We start from the raw sequence: 21,274 nt of genomic DNA, 5'->3' as shown, positions 1-21,274 counted from the left end.
TAACGCGATGATCCTATCATTCTTATAAGTGTGTCAAACAATGAAATATACTTGTAAAAATCACCAAATTTACGAACAATCCAGAAATACGGCCAAATTTAACGTATAAGGGAGAGAGATACGACAAAATGTCACAGGACCAAAGTTGTAGATCACTCCGAATTGAAGCGACATTGTGCCATCCGTTTTGTGATACGACTTACCGTTTAGCCAAAAAATAGCTCAAAAGGAATGTCTGCACAGTCATTAAAATTGCCTCCATATTTCGATATCTTTGGGGGTAAAAAGTGAAAAATTTGAACATCTTGGAATTTTCCCGTCGGTTAGGGACCAAAAGCTATAATTTCACCAAATTTCAATTGTCTATCTCGTCTGGCAGGTAGTGTCGCCATCTTGATTTGGGGGGATAGGGGATAAAAATGAGGAAATTCCCGAAAATTTTTAAGCCCACGAAACCTATAGGTTACCGTTTTGGATATACTATACGGCTGTGTTCTTATGCTGAGCCCAAAATTTGAGCCCCCCAGCGTGCCCCCTTCAGGGAATTTTGAGAATTTCCGATTTTTCTAGGGATCCTGGGGTCATCAGTTTCCCTCGTACCAAGTTTCAAATTTCTGAGATTTCTGGAAGTGCCTCATTAATTCACGTCTTTTTTCATTTTTAAATATTTATATATACATCGCTCCAGCCCGACTTGCTTTTATATATATAGATAGATGACGGATAAGCATGAGCACGTTTAAAAGTGCAGACTTCCACTTCGAGATTCATATCTCCTAAACGGTTTATGATATTAAGAAACGGTTTGCGCCATCAGACGCCTCATTTATCGCTCTAAATGTTTGTTTCTAAACCATATCCTCGTATCTCCCATATATAAGGGGGTAAATTGAGTTCAAATTTTGAATAGGGTGAAATTTGGGTGCATTTTTAACATTTTACATTACTTTTTGCCTACTTATGTATAAGCTAGAATCATGAAATTTGGTACACATATGTCCCTTAATCGTACCAATGTGCACACCTAACGCGATCATCCTATCATTCTTATAAGTGTGTCAAACATTGAAATTTACTTGTAAAAATCACCAAATTTACGAACAATCCAGAAATACGGCCAAATTTAACGTATAAGGGAGAGAGATACGACAAAATGTCACAGGACCAAAGTTGTAGATCACTCCGAATTGAAGGGACATTGTGCCATCCGTTTTGTGATACGACTTACCGTTTAGCCAAAAAATAGCTCAAAAGGAATGTCTGCACAGTCATTAAAATTGCCTCCATATTTCGATATCTTTGGGGGTAAAAAGTGAAAAATTTGAACATCTTGGAATTTTCCCGTCGGTTAGGGACCAAAAGCTATAATTTCACCAAATTTCAATTGTCTATCTCGTCTGGCAGGTTGTGCCGCCATCTTGATTTGGGGGGATAGGGGATAAAAATGAGGAAATTCCCGAAAATTTTTAAGCCCACGAAACCTATAGGTTACCGTTTTGGATATACTATACGGCTGTGTTCTTATGCTGAGCCCAAAATTTGAGCCCCCCAGCGTGCCCCCTTCAGGGAATTTTGAGAATTTCCGATTTTTCTAGGGATCCTGGGGTCATCAGTTTCCCTCGTACCAAGTTTCAAATTTCTGAGATTTCTGGAAGTGCCTCATTAATTCACGTCTTTTTTCATTTTTAAATATTTATATATACATCGCTCCAGCCCGACTTGCTTTTATATATATAGATGACGGATAAGCATGAGCACGTTGAAAAGTGCAGACTTCCACTTCGAGATTCATATCTCCTAAACGGTTTATGATATTAAGAAACGGTTTGCGCCATCAGACGCCTCATGTATCGCTCTAAGTGTTTGTTTCTAAACCATATCCTCGTATCTCCCATATTAAGGGGGTAAATTGAGTTCAAATGTTGAATAGGGTGAAATTTGGGTGCATTTTTAACATTTTACATTACTTTTTGCCTACTTATGTATAAGCTAGAATCATGAAATTTGGTACACATATGTCCCTTAATCGTGCCAATGTGCACACCTAACGCGATCATCCTATCATTCTTATAAGTGTGTCAAACATTGAAATTTACTTGTAAAAATCACCAAATTTACGAACAATCCAGAAATACGGCCAAATTTAACGTATAAGGGAGAGAGATACGACAAAATGTCACAGGACCAAAGTTGTAGATCACTCCGAATTGAAGGGACATTGTGCCATCCGTTTTGTGATACGACTTACCGTTTAGCCAAAAAATAGCTCAAAAGGAATGTCTGCACAGTCATTAAAATTGCCTCCATATTTCGATATCTTTGGGGGTAAAAAGTGAAAAATTTGAACATCTTGGAATTTTCCCGTCCGTTAGGGACCAAAAGCTATATATTCACCAAATTTCAATTGTCTACCTCGTCTGGCAGGTTGTGCCGCCATCTTGATTTGGGGGGATAGGGGATAAAAATGAGGAAATTCCCGAAAATTTTTAAGCCCACGAAACCTATAGGTTATCGTTTTGCATATACTATACGACTGTGTTCTTATGCTGAGCCCAAAATTTGAGCCCCCCCAGCGTGCCCCCTTCAGGGAATTTTGAGAATTTCCGATTTTTCTAGGGATCCTGGGGTCATCAGTTTCCCTCGTACCAAGTTTCAAATTTCTGAGATTTCTGGAAGTGCCTCATTAATTCACGTCTTTTTTCATTTTTAAATATTTATATATACATCGCTCCAGCCCGACTTGCTTTTATATATATAGACTCGCTTTCGCTCGTTGGGGGCTGCGCCCCCAAACCCCCAATTCCTCTATATTTCAAGTGCTCACATGGAAAACTACTGTGACGAAAAGGTACTTCGTTACGAAGAACGAATTCGCCACCAGACGGCGCATATATTCGCGTACATATTTGGTCCTGTAATATTTTCTCGTACCGTATATTCACGATTTATAGACGAGGTAGCGTTAAACGTTCCGACGTGGTGAAAATTACGTACGATTCTCACAAGATAAGAAATTATTTTCCTAACGTAACGGGGAGCTATAATCTTGAAACTTGGAAGGTTTATTGTGGTTGAAACGCTCTATATTTCCGTTATTTGATGTTTTGTCGTATCTGGTCGAGTTGACCGTACATTGGTTTAGAACCTTGGATTAGGAGGATAGGGTTTACGTATTACTTTCGTTTTTCCATGTTTACAGGGTGCTAGAGTCATGCATTTGGTCACTTGTGGCCCACAAACGTTCCAATGAGCCTGCCAAATTTCATGATTCTATCGGTCTTATAAGTGTGTAAAACAGTAAATTAATTACGAAAACTGTAAAAAATTGACGTTAATCTGAAAAATGGAGTTCTATCCAAGGCATAAGGGATCATGATACGACTAAAATTCCCGGGACCGAAGTTGTAGAACCCTTCATGATGGGATCCGAACGTCTTGTCCATTTGGCGGTACGACTTACAGTTTAGCCACCAAAATTATCGAAACGTTCTTAGCACCATAATGAAAATAGCTTCCAGATTTCGATAACTTCTGGAGATGAAAACGTTAAACAATTCAACTCCTTAGAATTTCTCCGTCGGTTGCCGGCCAAAGATGTAACTGCGACAAATTTTAATTCTTTGGCGCACTGCAACATATCGTCCAAAATTTAGTTTAAGGCAAGGGAAGTAAAAATAACACAAAATCAACATATGGAACTTTTCCACAATACAGCCTATTTGCTATCATATTGTTAAATTTTAAGTTTCTAGCTCATGCCGAAGTGGGTAAACATTTATGCCAGCCCGTGAGCCAAACAGTTTTATATATATAATATAGAGCCAGGCAATGTGCACGCTAAATAGTGGAGACTTTGGTTAGGAAATTTATTGCGGAAAAACGGTACGTCGTATCAAAGTATGGATTGCGCCATCAGACGACCCCTTTAGTCTTCTACTTTACTGTCTTAGGCCTTTTCTAGTATCTTGCGTATTTATACCAAGGAAGGAGGTGAACATATCGATCCATGTCAAATTTCGACCGCTTTAAACAAGTTGAAAAGAGATTTTGCCAACTTAGCAGACACCTACACTCTTGAAACTTGGCACGCTGGACGATAATATAACGACCTACAATTTTGGTTGTTTGAGGTTTTGCCGTATCTCCATGGTCTTCACCATAAATTGATTACGGTACATACATTATGCTGAAATTAAGGTAGCGTTTCTAGGTAAGTTATTCCTTCAGTTTCCCATACATTCATAGCAGTAGAATAATCAAAGTCGGTCCACATATGGCCAATGGTCGTGTCAGGGAGCATGCTGAATTTAGTGTCTATCTGTCTTATGAGTGTGTTAATCAGTAAAAAATGTATGGAAATGTAACAAAATTGATAAAAACCGGGGAAATGAAGGTCAGTCTAAGGTAGAAGGGGTCGAGATACGACAAAAAGTCATACGACCAAAATTGTAGACATCTTAATTTTAGGACGCGAAAGTGCAATCAGTTCATTGATAGCAATTACCGTTCAGCCACAAAATAGCTCTAAACGAAAGTCTGCATCGTCATTAAATTTGGCTTCATATTTCGATTTTTCAGTGGGTTAATTATTCAAAATTTGAACTTGTTGCGATTTCTTCGTCGGTTACAGGCTTGGATCTAGAGCATTGCCAAATATTAATTTTGTAGGGCACTGCATCATGGCGTCCGCCATTTTGTTTGGGGGGAGGGGTGCAGAGGATTTTGATCGGGTGGTGGAGGGGTAAATATGAGAAAATGGAATGTTTTGGAATTTTTTCTTGGCTTACAGCCCAATTTCTATCATATTGATTAATTTCAATTCCTGGATCATCTGGATGGGCCTAACACGAAATTTGAGTCTGATAATTTGATTGGGCGGGGAGAGGGCTAAATATGAAAAATTTGAACTAAATTTGAATTTTTCCTTGGGTTGCAACCTAATAGCCATCACATCGCCGAATCTCAAGATCGTAGATCATCTGGAAGGCTGTAACAAAAAAATTGAGCTCGATATATTGATTGGGCGGGGGGATTAAATATGAAAAATTTTAACTTTTTGGCATTTTCCTTGGGTTTCAGCCTAATAGGTATCAGACTGCCGAATTCCAATATTCTAGCGCATATGGAACGGAAGGTTCTAAACCGAAATTTGAGTCCCATATTTTGATTCGGTGGGGGGATAATTATGAAAAATTTGAACTTTTTGGAATTTTCCCTTGGGTTGCAGCCTAATTTATATCAGATTGCCAAATTTCAAGTTCGTAGCTCATCTGGAAGGGTCTAACGAGAAATTTCAGTCCGATAATTTGATTGGACGGAAAAGCGGCTAAATATGAAACATTTCAACTTTTTAGAATTTTTCCCAAGGTTGAAGCTTAATAGCTATCAGATTACCGAATTCCAAGTTTCTAGCTCATCCGGAACTGAAGGGTCTTACCCGAAATTTGAGTCCGATATTTCGATTCGGTGGAGGCTAAATATAAAACTTTTGAACTTTTTGGAATTCTTAATTGGGTTACAGCCAAATAGCTATCAGGCAGCCGAATTTCAAGTTCCTAGCTCATATGGAAGGGTCTAACACGAAATTTCAGTCCGATATTTTGATTGGGCGGAAGGCGGCTAAATATGAAAAATTTCAAGTTTTCGGAATTTTTCCTTGGTTTGCAGCCTAATAACTGTCAGATTGCCAAATTTCAAGTTCCTAGCTAATCTGCAAGGGTGTAACACCGAAATTTGAGTTATTCGGTGGGGGGGCTAAATACAAAAAATTTGAACTCTTTATAATTATCCCTTGGGACACACGCTAATAGCTATCAGATTGCCACATTTTAAGTTCCTAGCTCATCTGGAAGGGCCTAACACGAAATTTCACTCCGATAATTTGATTGGGCGGAAGGGGGGCTAAATATGAAAAATTTCAACTTTTTGGAATTTTTCCTTGGGTTGCAGCCTAATAGCTATTTGATTGCCGAATTTCAAATTCCTAGGAATCTGCAAGGGTGTAACACCGAAATTTGATTGATTCGGCGAAGGGGGGGCTAAATACAAAAAATTTGAACTTTTTGGAATTTTCCCTTGGGACACACCCTAATAGCTATCAGATTGCCACATTTTAAGTTCCTAGCTCATCTGGAAGGGCCTAACACGAAATTTCACTCCGATAATTTGATTGGGCGGAAGGGGGGCTAAATATGAAAAATTTCAACTTTTTGGAATTTTTCCTTGGGTTGCAGCCCAACAGCTATTTGATTACCGAATTTCAAGTTCCTAGCTCATCTGCAAGGGTTTAACACGAAATTTCAGTGTTTCGGCGCAGGGGGGCTAAATACAAAAAATTTGAACTTTTTGGAATTTCCCCATGGGACACACCCTAATAGCTATCAGATTGCCACATTTCAAGTTCCTAGCTCTTCTGGAAGGGCCTAACACGAAATTTCACTCCGATACGTTTGATTGGGCGGAAGGGGGGCTAAATATGAAACATTTCAACTTTTCGGAATTTTTCCTTGGGTTGCACCCTAATAGCTATTTGATTACCGAATTTCGAGTTCCTAGCTAATCTGCAAGGGTGTAACACCGAAATTTGATTGATTCGGCGATGGGGGGGCTAAATACAAAAAATTTGAACATTTTGGAATTCTCCCTTGGGACGCACCCTAATAGCTATCAGATTGCCACATTTCAAGTTCCTAGCTCATCTGGAAGGGCCTAACACGAAATTTCACTCCGATATTTTGATTGGGCGGAAGGGGGGCTAAATATAAAAAATTTCAACTTTTCGGAATTTTTCCTTGGGTTGCAGCCTAATAGCTATTTGATTGCCGAATTTCAAGTTCCTAGCTAATCTGCAAGGGTGTAACACCGAAATTTGAGTGATTCAGCGAAGGGGGGGGGCTAAATAAAAAAAATTGAACTTTATGGAATTTTCCCTTGGGACACACCCTAATAGCTATCAGATTGCCACATTTCAAGTTCCTAGCTCATCTGGAAGGGCCTAACATGAATTTTCACTCCGATATTTTGATTGGGCGGAAGGGGGGCTAAATATGAAAAATTTTCAACTTTTCGGAATTTTTCCTTGGGTTGCAGCCTAATAGCTATTTGATTGCCGAATTTCAAGTTCCTAGCTAATTTGCAAGGGTGTAACACCGAAATTTGAGTGATTCGGCGAAGGGGGGCTAAATACAAAAAAATTGAACTTTTTGGAATTTCCCCTTGGGACACACCCTAATAGCTATCAGATTGCCACATTTCAACTTCTTAGCTCATCTGGAAGGGCCTAACACGAAATTTCACTCCGATATTTTGATTGCGCGGAAGGGGGGCTAAATATGAAAAATTTCAACTTTTTGGATTTTTTCCTTGGGTTGCAGCCCAACAGCTGTTTGATTGCCGAATTTCAAGTTCCTAGCTCATCTGCAAGGGTGTAACACGAAATTTCAGTGTTTCGGCGCAGGGGGGGCTAAATACAAAAAATTTGAACTTTTTGGAATTTCTCCATGGGACACACCCTAATTGCTATCAGATTGCCACATTTCAAGTTCCTAGCTCATCTGGCAGGGTCTAACATGAAATTTCAGTCCGATATTATGATTGGGCGGAAGGGGGGCTAAATATGAAAAATTTCAATTTTTTGGAATTTTTCCTTGGGTTGCAGCCCAACAGCTATTTGATTGCCGAATTTCAAGTTCCTAGCTCATCTGCAAGGGTGTAACACGAAATTTCAGTGTTTCGGCGCAGGGGGGGCTAAATACAAAAAATTTGAACTTTTTGGAATTTCCCCATGGGACACACCCTAATAGCTATCAAATTGCCGAATTTCATATTCCTAGCTCATCTGGAAGGGTCTAAAACGAAATTTAAGTGTTTCGTGGGGGGGGGGGCTAAATATGAAAAAAATTGAACTTTTTGCAATTTTTCCTTGGGTTGCAGCCTAAAAGCTATCAGACTGCCGAATTTCAAGTTCCTAGCTCACCTGGAAGTGGGCAAACATTAATGTCAGTCAGTGAGCCAGTCAGCCTTGCGGCTTTATATATATAAGATAAGATAAGATAGAGCCAGGCAATGTGCACGCTAAATAGTGCAGGCTTTCGTTTGGAAATTTATTGCGAGCAAACGGTGCGTCGTATCGTGGTACGGGTTGCGGCGTTAGGCGACCCTTTTAGTGGTCTACATTACTGTCTTAGGCGCTTTCTCCTATCCCGCATATTTATGCCATAGAAAGAGGTGAACGTTTCGGTCCATAAATTGCTTAAGAATCATAAATTAGGCCGAAATTTCAATGGTGTTTCCACATGTACCCTCCGTTTTCCCATACTTGCAAGGCAGCTACAATAACGAAAGTCGGTCTACATATGGCCCATGGCGTTGCCAAGGAGCCTCCTGAATTTCGTTCATCTATCCATCTTATGAGTGTGTGAATCAGTAAAATCATTTATGGAAATTAACAAAAATGACCAAAACCGGGAAAATGAAGCTCAATCTAAGGTAGAAGGAGTCGAGATACGACAAAAAGTCATAGGACCAAAGCTGTAGATCTCTTCATTTTAGGGTACGAAAGTGCAGTCCATTTATTGATAACAATTACCGTTTAGCCACTAGAGAGCTCGAAACGAAAGCCTGCACCGTCATTTAATTTGGCTTAATATTTCGAATTTTTTAGTGGATGAAATATTAAATATTTTATCTTTTTGCAATTTCTACGTCGGTTACAGGCTAGGAGCTAGGACTTTGCCAAATATTAATTTTCTAGGGCACTGCATCACGGTATCCGCCATTTTGTTTGGGGGGAGGGGGGCAAAAATTTAAAATTTAAAATTTTTGGAATTTTTCCGTAGGTTACACGCTAATAGCTATCACCTTGCCAAATTTCAAGTTTGTAGCTCATGTCGAAGTGGGTAAACATTTATGTCAGTGAGTGAGCCTTGCGGCTTTATATATATAAGATGTAGGATAGAGCCTGGCAATGTGCACGCTAAATAGTGCAGGCTTTCGTTTGGAAATTTATTGCGAGCAAACGGTGCGTCGTATCGAGGTACGGATTGCGGCGTTAGACGACCCTTTTAGTCTTCTACATTACTGCCTCAGGCGCTTTCTCCTATCCCGCATATTTATGCCATAGAAAGAGGTGAACATTTCGGTCCATGTCAAATTTCGCCCACTTTTCACAAATTGAAAAATAATTTCGCCAACTTGGCAGACAGCTACAGTCTTGAACCTTTGCAGACAGGTTGACGATGAAACGACCTATAATTTTGGTTATTTGAGGTTTTGCCGTATCTCAACGGGTTTCGCCATAAATTGCTTTAGAATCGTAAATTAGGCCGAAATATCAGTAGTGTTTCCACATGTACCCTCCGTTTTCCCATACTTGCGAGGCAGCTAGAATGACGAAAGTCTGTATACATATGGCCAATGACGTTGCCAAGGAGCGTCCTGAATTTCGTTCATCTATCCATCTTATGAGTGTGTGAATCAGTAACATCATTTATGGAAATTTAACAAAAATTACCAAAATCGGGAAAATGAAGCTCAATCTAAGGTAGAAGGGGTCGAGATACGACAAAAAGTCATAGGACCAAAGTTGTAGATCTCTTTATTTTAGGGCACGAAAGTGCAATCCGTTCATTGATAGCAATTACCGTTCGGCCACAAAATAGCTCGAAACGAAAGTCTGCACCGTCCTATATATTGAATCGGTGGGAGGGGGTTAATTATTAAAAATTTTAGCTTTTCGGATTTTTTCCAGGGGTTACAGCCTAATAACTATCAGATTGCTGAATTTCAAGTTCCTAGCTCATCTGGAAGGTTATACCCCGAAATTTTAGTCCGATACTTTGATTGGGTGGAGGGGGGCTAAACAGGAAAAGATTCAGCTTTTTGCATTTTTTCCTGGTGTTACAGCCGAATAGCTATCAGATTACCGAATTTCAAGTTCCTAGCTCATCTGGAACAGAAGTGTCTGACCCGAAATTTGAGTCCGATATTTTGATTCCGTGGGGGGCTAAATACAAAAAAATTTAACTTTTTGGAATTTTTCCTTGGGTTACAGCCTCATATACATCAGGTTGCCGAATTTCAAGTTCCTAGCTCATCTGGAAGGGTCTAACACGAAATTTCTTTGATTGGGCGGAAGGGGGGCTAAATATAAAAAAATTCAACTTTTTGGAATTTTTCCTTTGGTTGCAGCCTAATAGCTATCATACTGCCGAATTTCAAGTTCCTACCTCACCTGGAAGTGGGCAAATATTAATGTCAGTCAGTGAGTGAGTCAGTTAGCCTTGTGGCTTTATATATATAGGACTCGCTTTCGCTCGTTGGGGGCTGCGCCCCCAAACCCCCAATTCCTCTATATTTCAAGTGCTCACATGGAAAACTACTGTGACGAAAAGGTACTTCGTTACGAAGAACGAATTCGCCACCAGACGGCGCATATATTCGCGTACATTATTGGTCCTGTAATATTTTCTCGTACCGTATATTCACGATTTATAGACGAGGTAGCGTTAAACGTTCCGAAGTGGTGAAAATTACGTACGATTCTCACAAGATAAGAAATTATTTTCCTAACGTAACGGGGAGCTATAATCTTGAAACTTGGCAGGTTTATTGTGGTTGAAACGCTCTATATTTCCGTTATTTGATGTTTTGTCGTATCTGTTCGAGTTGACCGTAGATTGGTTTAAAACCTTGGATTAGGAGGACAGGGTTTACGTATTACTTTCGTTTTTCCATGTTTTCAGGGTGCTAGAATCATGCATTTGGTCACTTGTGGCCCACAAACGTTCCAATGAGCCTGCCAAATTTCATGATTCTATCGGTCTTATAAGTGTGTAAAACAGTAAATTAATTACGGAAACTGTAAAAAATTGACGTGAAATCTGAAAAATGGAGTTCTATCCAAGGCATAAGGGATCATGATACGACTAAAATTCCCGGGACCGAAGTTGTAGAACCCTTCATGATGGGATCCGAACGTCTTGTCCATTTGGCGGTACGACTTACAGTTTAGCCACCAAAATTATCGAAACGTTACTTAGCACCATACTGAAATTTGCTTCCAGATTTTGATAACTTCTGGAGATGAAAACGTTAAACAATTCAACTCCTTAGAATTTCTCCGTCGGTTGCAGGCCAAAGATGTAACTGCGGCAAATTTTATTTCTTTGGCGCACTGCAACATATCGTCCAAAATTTAGTTTAAGGCAAGGGAAGTAAAAATAACACAAAATCAACATATGGAACTTTTCCACAATACAGCCTATTTGCTATCATATTGTTAAATTTTAAGTTTCTAGCTCATGCCGAAGTGGGTAAACATTTATGCCAGCCAGTGAGCCAAACAGTTTTATATATATAATATAGAGCCAGGCAATGTGCACGCTAAATAGTGGAGACTTTGGTTAGGAAATTTATTGCGGAAAAACGGTACGTCGTATCAAAGTATGGATTGCGCCATCAGACGACCCCTTTAGTCTTCTACATTACTGTCTTAGGCCTTTTCTAGTATCTTGCGTATTTATACCAAGGAAGGAGGTGAACATATCGATCCATGTCAAATTTCGACCGCTTTAAACAAGTTGAAAAAAGATTTTGCCAACTTAGCAGACACCTACACTCTTGAAACTTGGCACGCTGGACGACAATATAACGACCTACAATTTTGGTTGTTTGAAGTTTTGCCGTATCTCCATGGTCTTCACCATAAATTGATTACGGTACATACATTATGCTGAAATTAAGGTAGTGTTTCTAGGTAAGTTATTCCTTCAGTTTCCCATACATTCATAGCAGTAGAATAATCAAAGTCAATCTACATATGGCCAATGGTCGTGTCAGGGAGCGTGCTGAATTTAGTGTCTATCTGTCTTATGAGTGTGTTAATCAGTAAAAAATGTATGGAAATTTAACAAAATTGATAAAAACCGGGGAAATGAAGGTCAGTCTAAGGTAGAAGGGGTCGAGATACGACAAAAAGTCATACGACCAAAATTGTAGACATCTTAATTTTAGGACGCGAAAGTGCAATCAGTTCATTGATAGCAATTACCGTTCAGCCACAAAATAGCTCTAAACGAAAGTCTGCATCGTCATTAAATTTGGCTTCATATTTCGATTTTTCAGTGGGTTAATTATTCAAAATTTGAACTTGTTGCGATTTCTTCGTCGGTTACAGGCTTGGATCTAGAGCATTGCCAAATATTAATTTTGTAGGGCACTGCATCATGGCGTCCGCCATTTTGTTTGGGGGGAGGGGTGCAGAGGATTTTGATTGGGTGGTGGAGGGGAAAATATGAGAAAATGGAATGTTTTGGAATTTTTTCTTGGCTTACAGCCCAATTTCTATCATATTGATTAATTTCAATTCCTGGATCATCTGGATGGGCCTAACACGAAATTTAAGTCTGATAATTTGATTGGGCGGGGAGAGGGCTAAATATGAAAAATTTGAACTAAATTTGAATTTTTCCTTGGGTTGCAACCTAATAGCCATCACATCGCCGAATCTCAAGATCGTAGATCATCTGGAAGGCTCTAGCAAAAAATTTGAGCTCGATATATTGATTGGGCGGGGGGGATTAAATCTAAAAAATTTTTACTTTTTGTCATTTTCCTTGGTTTTCAGCCTAATAGCTATCAGATTGCCGAATTCCAATATTCTAGCGCATCTGGAACGGAAGGTTCTAAACCGAAATTTGAGTCCCATATTTTGATTCGGTGGGGGGATAAATATGAAAAATTTGAACTTTTTGAAATTTTCCCTTGGGTTATATATCAGATTGCCAAATTTCAAGTTCGTAGCTCATCTGGAAGGGTCTAACGCGAAATTTCAGTCCGATAATTTGATTGGACGGAAAAGCGGCTAAATATGAAACATTTCAACTTTTTAGAATTTTTCCCAAGGTTGCAGCTTAATAGCTATCAGATTAACGAATTCCAAGCTTCTAGCTCATCCGGAACTGAAGGGTCTTACCCGAAATTTGAGTCCGATATTTCGATTCGGTGGAGGCTAAATATGAAAATTTTGAACTTTTTGGAATTCTTAATTGGGTTACAGCCAAATAGCTATCAGGCAGCTGAATTTCAAGTTCCTAGCTCATATGGAAGGGTCTAACACGAAATTTCAGTCCGATATTTTGATTGGGCGGAAGGGGGCTAAATATAAAAATTTCAACTTTTCGGTATTTTTCCTTGGGTTGCAGCCTAATAGCCATTTGATTACCGAATTTCAAGTTCCTAGCTAATCTGCAAGGGTGTAACAGCGAAATTTGAGTGATTCGGCGAAGGGGGGGCTAAATACAAAAAAAATTGAACTTTTTGGAATTTTTCCTTGGGACACACCCTAATAGCTATCAGATTGCCACATTTCAAGTTCCTAGCTCATCTGGAAGGGCCTAACATGAAATTTCACTCCGATATTTTGAGTGGGCGGAAGGGGGGCTAAATACGAAAAATTTTCAACTTTTCGGAATTTTTCCTTTTGTTGCAGCCTAATAGCTATTTGATTACCGAATTTCAAGTTCCTAGCTAATCTGCAAGGGTGTAACACCGAAATTTGAGTGATTCGGCGAAGGGGGGGCTAAATACAAAAAATTTGAACTTTTTGGAATTTCCCCCTGGGACACACCCTAATAGCTATCAGATTGTCACATTTCAAGTTCCTAGCTCATCTGGAACGGCCTAACACGAAATTTCACTCCGATATTTTGATTGGGCAGAAGGGGGGCTAAATATGAAAAATTTTCAACTTTTCGGAATTTTTCCTTGGGTTGGAGCCCAACAGCTATTTGATTGCCGAATTTCAAGTTCCTAGCTCATCTGCAAGGGTGTAACACAAAATTTCAGTGTTTCGGCGAAGGGGGGCTAATTACAAAAAATTTGAACTTTTTGGAATTTCCCCATGGGACACACCCTAATAGCTATCAGATTGCCACATTTCAAGTTCCTAGCTCATCTGGCAGGGTCTAACATGAAATTTCAGTCCGATAATTTGATTGGGCGGAAGGGGGGCTAAATATGAAAAATTTCAACTTTTTGGAATTTTTCCTTGGGTTGCAGCCCAAGAGCTATTTGACAGCCGAATTTCAAGTTCCTTGCTCATCTACAAGGGTGTAACACGAAATTTCAGTGTTTCGGCGAAGGGGGGGCTAATTACAAAAAATTTGAACTTTTTGGAATTTCCCCATGGGACACACCCTAATAGCTATCAGATTGCCACATTTCAAGTTCCTAGCTCATCTGGCAGGGTCTAACATGAAATTTCAGTCCGATAATTTGATTGGGCGGAAGGGGGGCTAAATATGAAAAATTTCAACTTTTTGGAATTTTTCCTTGGGTTGCAGCCCAAGAGCTATTTGACAGCCGAATTTCAAGTTCCTTGCTCATCTGCAAGGGTGTAACACGAAATTTCAGTGTTTCGGCGAAGGGGGGGCTAAATACAAAAAATATGAACTTCTTGGAATTTCCCCATGGGACACACCCTAATAGCTATCAGATTGCCGAATTTCAAGTTCCCAGCTTAACTGGAAGGGTCTAAAACGAAATTTCAGTCCGATAATTTGATTGGGCGGAAGGGGGGGGGGGGTAAATATGAAAAATTTCAACTTTTTGGAATTTTTCCTTGGTTTGCAGCCTAATAGCTATTTGATTACCGAATTTCAAGTTCCTAGCTAATCTGCAAGGGTGTAACACCGAAATTTGAGTGATTCGGCGAAGGGCGGGCTAAATACCAAAAATTTGAACTTTTTGGAATTTTCCCTTGGGACACACCCTAATAGCTATCAGACTGCCACATTTCAAGTTCCTAGCTAACATGAAATTTCACTCCGATATTTTTATTGGGCGGAAGGGGGGCTAAATATGAAAAATTTTCAACTTTTAGGAATTTTTCCTTGGGTTGCAGCCTAAAGCTATTTTATTGCCGAATTTCAAGTTCCTAGCTAATCTGCAAGGGTGTAACACCGAAATTTGAGTGATTCGGCGAAGGGGGGCTAAATACCAAAAAATTGAACTTTTTGGAATTTCCCCTTGGGACACACCCTAATAGCTATCAGACTGCCACATTTCAAGTTCCTAGCTCATCTGGAAGGGCCTAACACGAAATTTCACTCCGATATTTTGATTGGGCAGAAGGGGGGCTAAATATGAAAATATTTCAACTTTTTGGAATTTTTCCTTGGGTTGCAGCCCAACAGCTATTTGATTGCCAAATTTCAAGTTCCTAGCTCATCTGCAAGGGTGTAACACAAAATTTCAGTGTTTCGGCGAAGGGGGGGGGGCTAATTACAAAAAATTTGAACTTTTTGGAATTTCCCCATGGGACACACCCTAATAGCTATCAGATTGCCACATTTCAAGTTCCTAGCTCATATGGCAATGTCTAACATGAAATTTCAGTCCGATAATTTGATTGGGCGAAAGGGGGGCTAAATATGAAAAATTTCAACTTTTTTGAATTTTTCCTTGGGTTGCAGCCCAAGAGCTATTTGATAGCCGAATTTCAAGTTCCTTGCTCATCTGCAAGGGTGTAACACGAAATTTCAGTGTTTCGGCGAAGGGGGGGCTAAATACAAAAAATATGAACTTCTTGGAATTTCCCCATGGGACACACCCTAATAGCTATCAGATTGCCGAGTTTCAAGTTCCCAGCTTAACTGGAAGAGTCTAAAACGAAATTTCAGTCCGATAACTTGATTGGGCGGAAGGGGGGGGTAAATATGAAAAATTTCAACTTTTTGGAATTTTTCCTTGGGTTGCAGCCTAAAAGCTATCAGACTGCCGAATTTCAAGTTCCTAGCTCATCTGGAAGGGCCTAACATGAAATTTCACTCCGATATTTTGATTGGGCGGAAGGGGGCTAAATATGAAAAATTTTCAACATTTCGGAATTTTTCTTTGGGTTGCAGCCTAATAGCTATTTGATTGCCGAATTTCAAGTTCCTAGCTCATCTGCAAGGGTGTAACACAAAATTTCAGTGTTTCGGCAAAGGGGGGGCTAAATACCAAAAAATTGAACTTTTTGGAATTTCCCCTTGGGACACACCCTAATAGCTATCAGATTGCCACATTTCAAGTTCCTAGCTCATCTGGAAGGGCCTAACACGAAATTTCACTCCGATATTTTGATTGGGCAGAAGGGGGGCTAAATATGAAAATATTTCAACTTTTTGGAATTTTTCCTTGGGTTGCAGCCCAACAGCTATTTGACTGCCGAATTTCAAGTTCCTACCTAATCTGCAAGGGTGTAACACAAAATTTCAGTGTTTCGGCGAAGGGGGGGGGCTAATTACAAAAAATTTGAACTTTTTGGAATTTCCCCATGGGACACACCCTAATAGCTATCAGATTGCCACATTTCAAGTTCCTAGCTCATCTGGCAGGGTCTAACATGAAATTTCAGTCCGATAATTTGATTGGGCGGAAGGGGGGCTAAATATGAAAAATTTCAACTTTTTTGAATTTTTCCTTGGTTTGCAGCCCAAGAGCTATTTGATAGCCGAATTTCAAGTTCCTTGCTCATCTGCAAGGGTGTAACACGAAATTTCAGTGTTTCGGCGAAGGGGGGGCTAAATACAAAAAATATGAACTTCTTGGAATTTCCCCATGGGACACACCCTAATAGCTATCAGATTGCCGAATTTCAAGTTTCCAGCTTAACTGGAAGGGTCTAAAACGAAATTTCAGTCCGATAATTTGATTGGGCGGAAGGGGGGGTATATATGAAAAATTTCAACTTTTTGGAATTTTTCCTTGGGTTGCAGCCTAAAGGCTATCAGACTGCCGAATTTCAAGTTCCTAGCTCACCTGGAAGTGGGCAAACATTAATGTCAGTGAGTCAGTCAGTCAGTCAGTCAGTCAGTTAGCCTTGCGGCTTTATATATATAAGACTCGCTTTCGCTCGTTGGGGGCTGCGCCCCCAAACCCCCAATTCCTCTATATTTCAAGTGCTCACATGGAAAACTACTGTGACGAAAAGGTACTTCGTTACGAAGAACGAATTCGCCACCAGACGGCGCATATATTCGCGTACATTATTGGTCCTGTAATATTTTCTCGTACCGTATATTCACGATTTATAGACGAGGTAGCGTTAAACGTTCCGAAGTGGTGAAAATTACGTACGATTCTCACAAGATAAGAAATTATTTTCCTAACGTAACGGGGAGCTATAATCTTGAAACTTGGCAGGTTTATTGTGGTTGAAACGCTCTATATTTCCGTTATTTGATGTTTTGTCGTATCTGTTCGAGTTGACCGTAGATTGGTTTAAAACCTTGGATTAGGAGGACAGGGTTTACGTATTACTTTCGTTTTTCCATGTTTTCAGGGTGCTAGAATCATGCATTTGGTCACTTGTGGCCCACAAACGTTCCAATGAGCCTGCCAAATTTCATGATTCTATCGGTCTTATAAGTGTGTAAAACAGTAAATTAATTACGGAAACTGTAAAAAATTGACGTGAAATCTGAAAAATGGAGTTCTATCCAAGGCATAAGGGATCATGATACGACTAAAATTCCCGGGACCGAAGTTGTAGAACCCTTCATGATGGGATCCGAACGTCTTGTCCATTTGGCGGTACGACTTACAGTTTAGCCACCAAAATTATCGAAACGTTACTTAGCACCATACTGAAATTTGCTTCCAGATTTTGATAACTTCTGGAGATGAAAACGTTAAACAATTCAACTCCTTAGAATTTCTCCGTCGGTTGCAGGCCAAAGATGTAACTGCGGCAAATTTTATTTCTTTGGCGCACTGCAACATATCGTCCAAAATTTAGTTTAAGGCAAGGGAAGTAAAAATAACACAAAATCAACATATGGAACTTTTCCACAATACAGCCTATTTGCTATCATATTGTTAAATTTTAAGTTTCTAGCTCATGCCGAAGTGGGTAAACATTTATGCCAGCCAGTGAGCCAAACAGTTTTATATATATAATATAGAGCCAGGCAATGTGCACGCTAAATAGTGGAGACTTTGGTTAGGAAATTTATTGCGGAAAAACGGTACGTCGTATCAAAGTATGGATTGCGCCATCAGACGACCCCTTTAGTCTTCTACATTACTGTCTTAGGCCTTTTCTAGTATCTTGCGTATTTATACCAAGGAAGGAGGTGAACATATCGATCCATGTCAAATTTCGACCGCTTTAAACAAGTTGAAAAAAGATTTTGCCAACTTAGCAGACACCTACACTCTTGAAACTTGGCACGCTGGACGACAATATAACGACCTACAATTTTGGTTGTTTGAAGTTTTGCCGTATCTCCATGGTCTTCACCATAAATTGATTACGGTACATACATTATGCTGAAATTAAGGTAGTGTTTCTAGGTAAGTTATTCCTTCAGTTTCCCATACATTCATAGCAGTAGAATAATCAAAGTCAATCTACATATGGCCAATGGTCGTGTCAGGGAGCGTGCTGAATTTAGTGTCTATCTGTCTTATGAGTGTGTTAATCAGTAAAAAATGTATGGAAATTTAACAAAATTGATAAAAACCGGGGAAATGAAGGTCAGTCTAAGGTAGAAGGGGTCGAGATACGACAAAAAGTCATACGACCAAAATTGTAGACATCTTAATTTTAGGACGCGAAAGTGCAATCAGTTCATTGATAGCAATTACCGTTCAGCCACAAAATAGCTCTAAACGAAAGTCTGCATCGTCATTAAATTTGGCTTCATATTTCGATTTTTCAGTGGGTTAATTATTCAAAATTTGAACTTGTTGCGATTTCTTCGTCGGTTACAGGCTTGGATCTAGAGCATTGCCAAATATTAATTTTGTAGGGCACTGCATCATGGCGTCCGCCATTTTGTTTGGGGGGAGGGGTGCAGAGGATTTTGATTGGGTGGTGGAGGGGAAAATATGAGAAAATGGAATGTTTTGGAATTTTTTCTTGGCTTACAGCCCAATTTCTATCATATTGATTAATTTCAATTCCTGGATCATCTGGATGGGCCTAACACGAAATTTAAGTCTGATAATTTGATTGGGCGGGGAGAGGGCTAAATATGAAAAATTTGAACTAAATTTGAATTTTTCCTTGGGTTGCAACCTAATAGCCATCACATCGCCGAATCTCAAGATCGTAGATCATCTGGAAGGCTCTAGCAAAAAATTTGAGCTCGATATATTGATTGGGCGGGGGGGATTAAATCTAAAAAATTTTTACTTTTTGTCATTTTCCTTGGTTTTCAGCCTAATAGCTATCAGATTGCCGAATTCCAATATTCTAGCGCATCTGGAACGGAAGGTTCTAAACCGAAATTTGAGTCCCATATTTTGATTCGGTGGGGGGATAAATATGAAAAATTTGAACTTTTTGAAATTTTCCCTTGGGTTATATATCAGATTGCCAAATTTCAAGTTCGTAGCTCATCTGGAAGGGTCTAACGCGAAATTTCAGTCCGATAATTTGATTGGACGGAAAAGCGGCTAAATATGAAACATTTCAACTTTTTAGAATTTTTCCCAAGGTTGCAGCTTAATAGCTATCAGATTAACGAATTCCAAGCTTCTAGCTCATCCGGAACTGAAGGGTCTTACCCGAAATTTGAGTCCGATATTTCGATTCGGTGGAGGCTAAATATGAAAATTTTGAACTTTTTGGAATTCTTAATTGGGTTACAGCCAAATAGCTATCAGGCAGCTGAATTTCAAGTTCCTAGCTCATATGGAAGGGTCTAACACGAAATTTCAGTCCGATATTTTGATTGGGCGGAAGGGGGCTAAATATAAAAATTTCAACTTTTCGGTATTTTTCCTTGGGTTGCAGCCTAATAGCCATTTGATTACCGAATTTCAAGTTCCTAGCTAATCTGCAAGGGTGTAACAGCGAAATTTGAGTGATTCGGCGAAGGGGGGGCTAAATACAAAAAAAATTGAACTTTTTGGAATTTTTCCTTGGGACACACCCTAATAGCTATCAGATTGCCACATTTCAAGTTCCTAGCTCATCTGGAAGGGCCTAACATGAAATTTCACTCCGATATTTTGAGTGGGCGGAAGGGGGGCTAAATACGAAAAATTTTCAACTTTTCGGAATTTTTCCTTTTGTTGCAGCCTAATAGCTATTTGATTACCGAATTTCAAGTTCCTAGCTAATCTGCAAGGGTGTAACACCGAAATTTGAGTGATTCGGCGAAGGGGGGGCTAAATACAAAAAATTTGAACTTTTTGGAATTTCCCCCTGGGACACACCCTAATAGCTATCAGATTGTCACATTTCAAGTTCCTAGCTCATCTGGAACGGCCTAACACGAAATTTCACTCCGATATTTTGATTGGGCAGAAGGGGGGCTAAATATGAAAAATTTTCAACTTTTCGGAATTTTTCCTTGGGTTGGAGCCCAACAGCTATTTGATTGCCGAATTTCAAGTTCCTAGCTCATCTGCAAGGGTGTAACACAAAATTTCAGTGTTTCGGCGAAGGGGGGCTAATTACAAAAAATTTGAACTTTTTGGAATTTCCCCATGGGACACACCCTAATAGCTATCAGATTGCCACATTTCAAGTTCCTAGCTCATCTGGCAGGGTCTAACATGAAATTTCAGTCCGATAATTTGATTGGGCGGAAGGGGGGCTAAATATGAAAAATTTCAACTTTTTGGAATTTTTCCTTGGGTTGCAGCCCAAGAGCTATTTGACAGCCGAATTTCAAGTTCCTTGCTCATCTACAAGGGTGTAACACGAAATTTCAGTGTTTCGGCGAAGGGGGGGCTAATTACAAAAAATTTGAACTTTTTGGAATTTCCCCATGGGACACACCCTAATAGCTATCAGATTGCCACATTTCAAGTTCCTAGCTCATCTGGCAGGGTCTAACATGAAATTTCAGTCCGATAATTTGATTGGGCGGAAGGGGGGCTAAATATGAAAAATTTCAACTTTTTGGAATTTTTCCTTGGGTTGCAGCCCAAGAGCTATTTGACAGCCGAATTTCAAGTTCCTTGCTCATCTGCAAGGGTGTAACACGAAATTTCAGTGTTTCGGCGAAGGGGGGGCTAAATACAAAAAATATGAACTTCTTGGAATTTCCCCATGGGACACACCCTAATAGCTATCAGATTGCCGAATTTCAAGTTCCCAGCTTAACTGGAAGGGTCTAAAACGAAATTTCAGTCCGATAATTTGATTGGGCGGAAGGGGGGGGGTAAATATGAAAAATTTCAACTTTTTGGAATTTTTCCTTGGTTTGCAGCCTAATAGCTATTTGATTACCGAATTTCAAGTTCCTAGCTAATCTGCAAGGGTGTAACACCG

This window comes from Anabrus simplex, chromosome 3 (assembly GCF_040414725.1).
Source record: "Anabrus simplex isolate iqAnaSimp1 chromosome 3, ASM4041472v1, whole genome shotgun sequence".
Taxonomy (NCBI): domain Eukaryota; kingdom Metazoa; phylum Arthropoda; class Insecta; order Orthoptera; family Tettigoniidae; genus Anabrus; species Anabrus simplex.
This window is presented reverse-complemented; position numbering follows the sequence as displayed.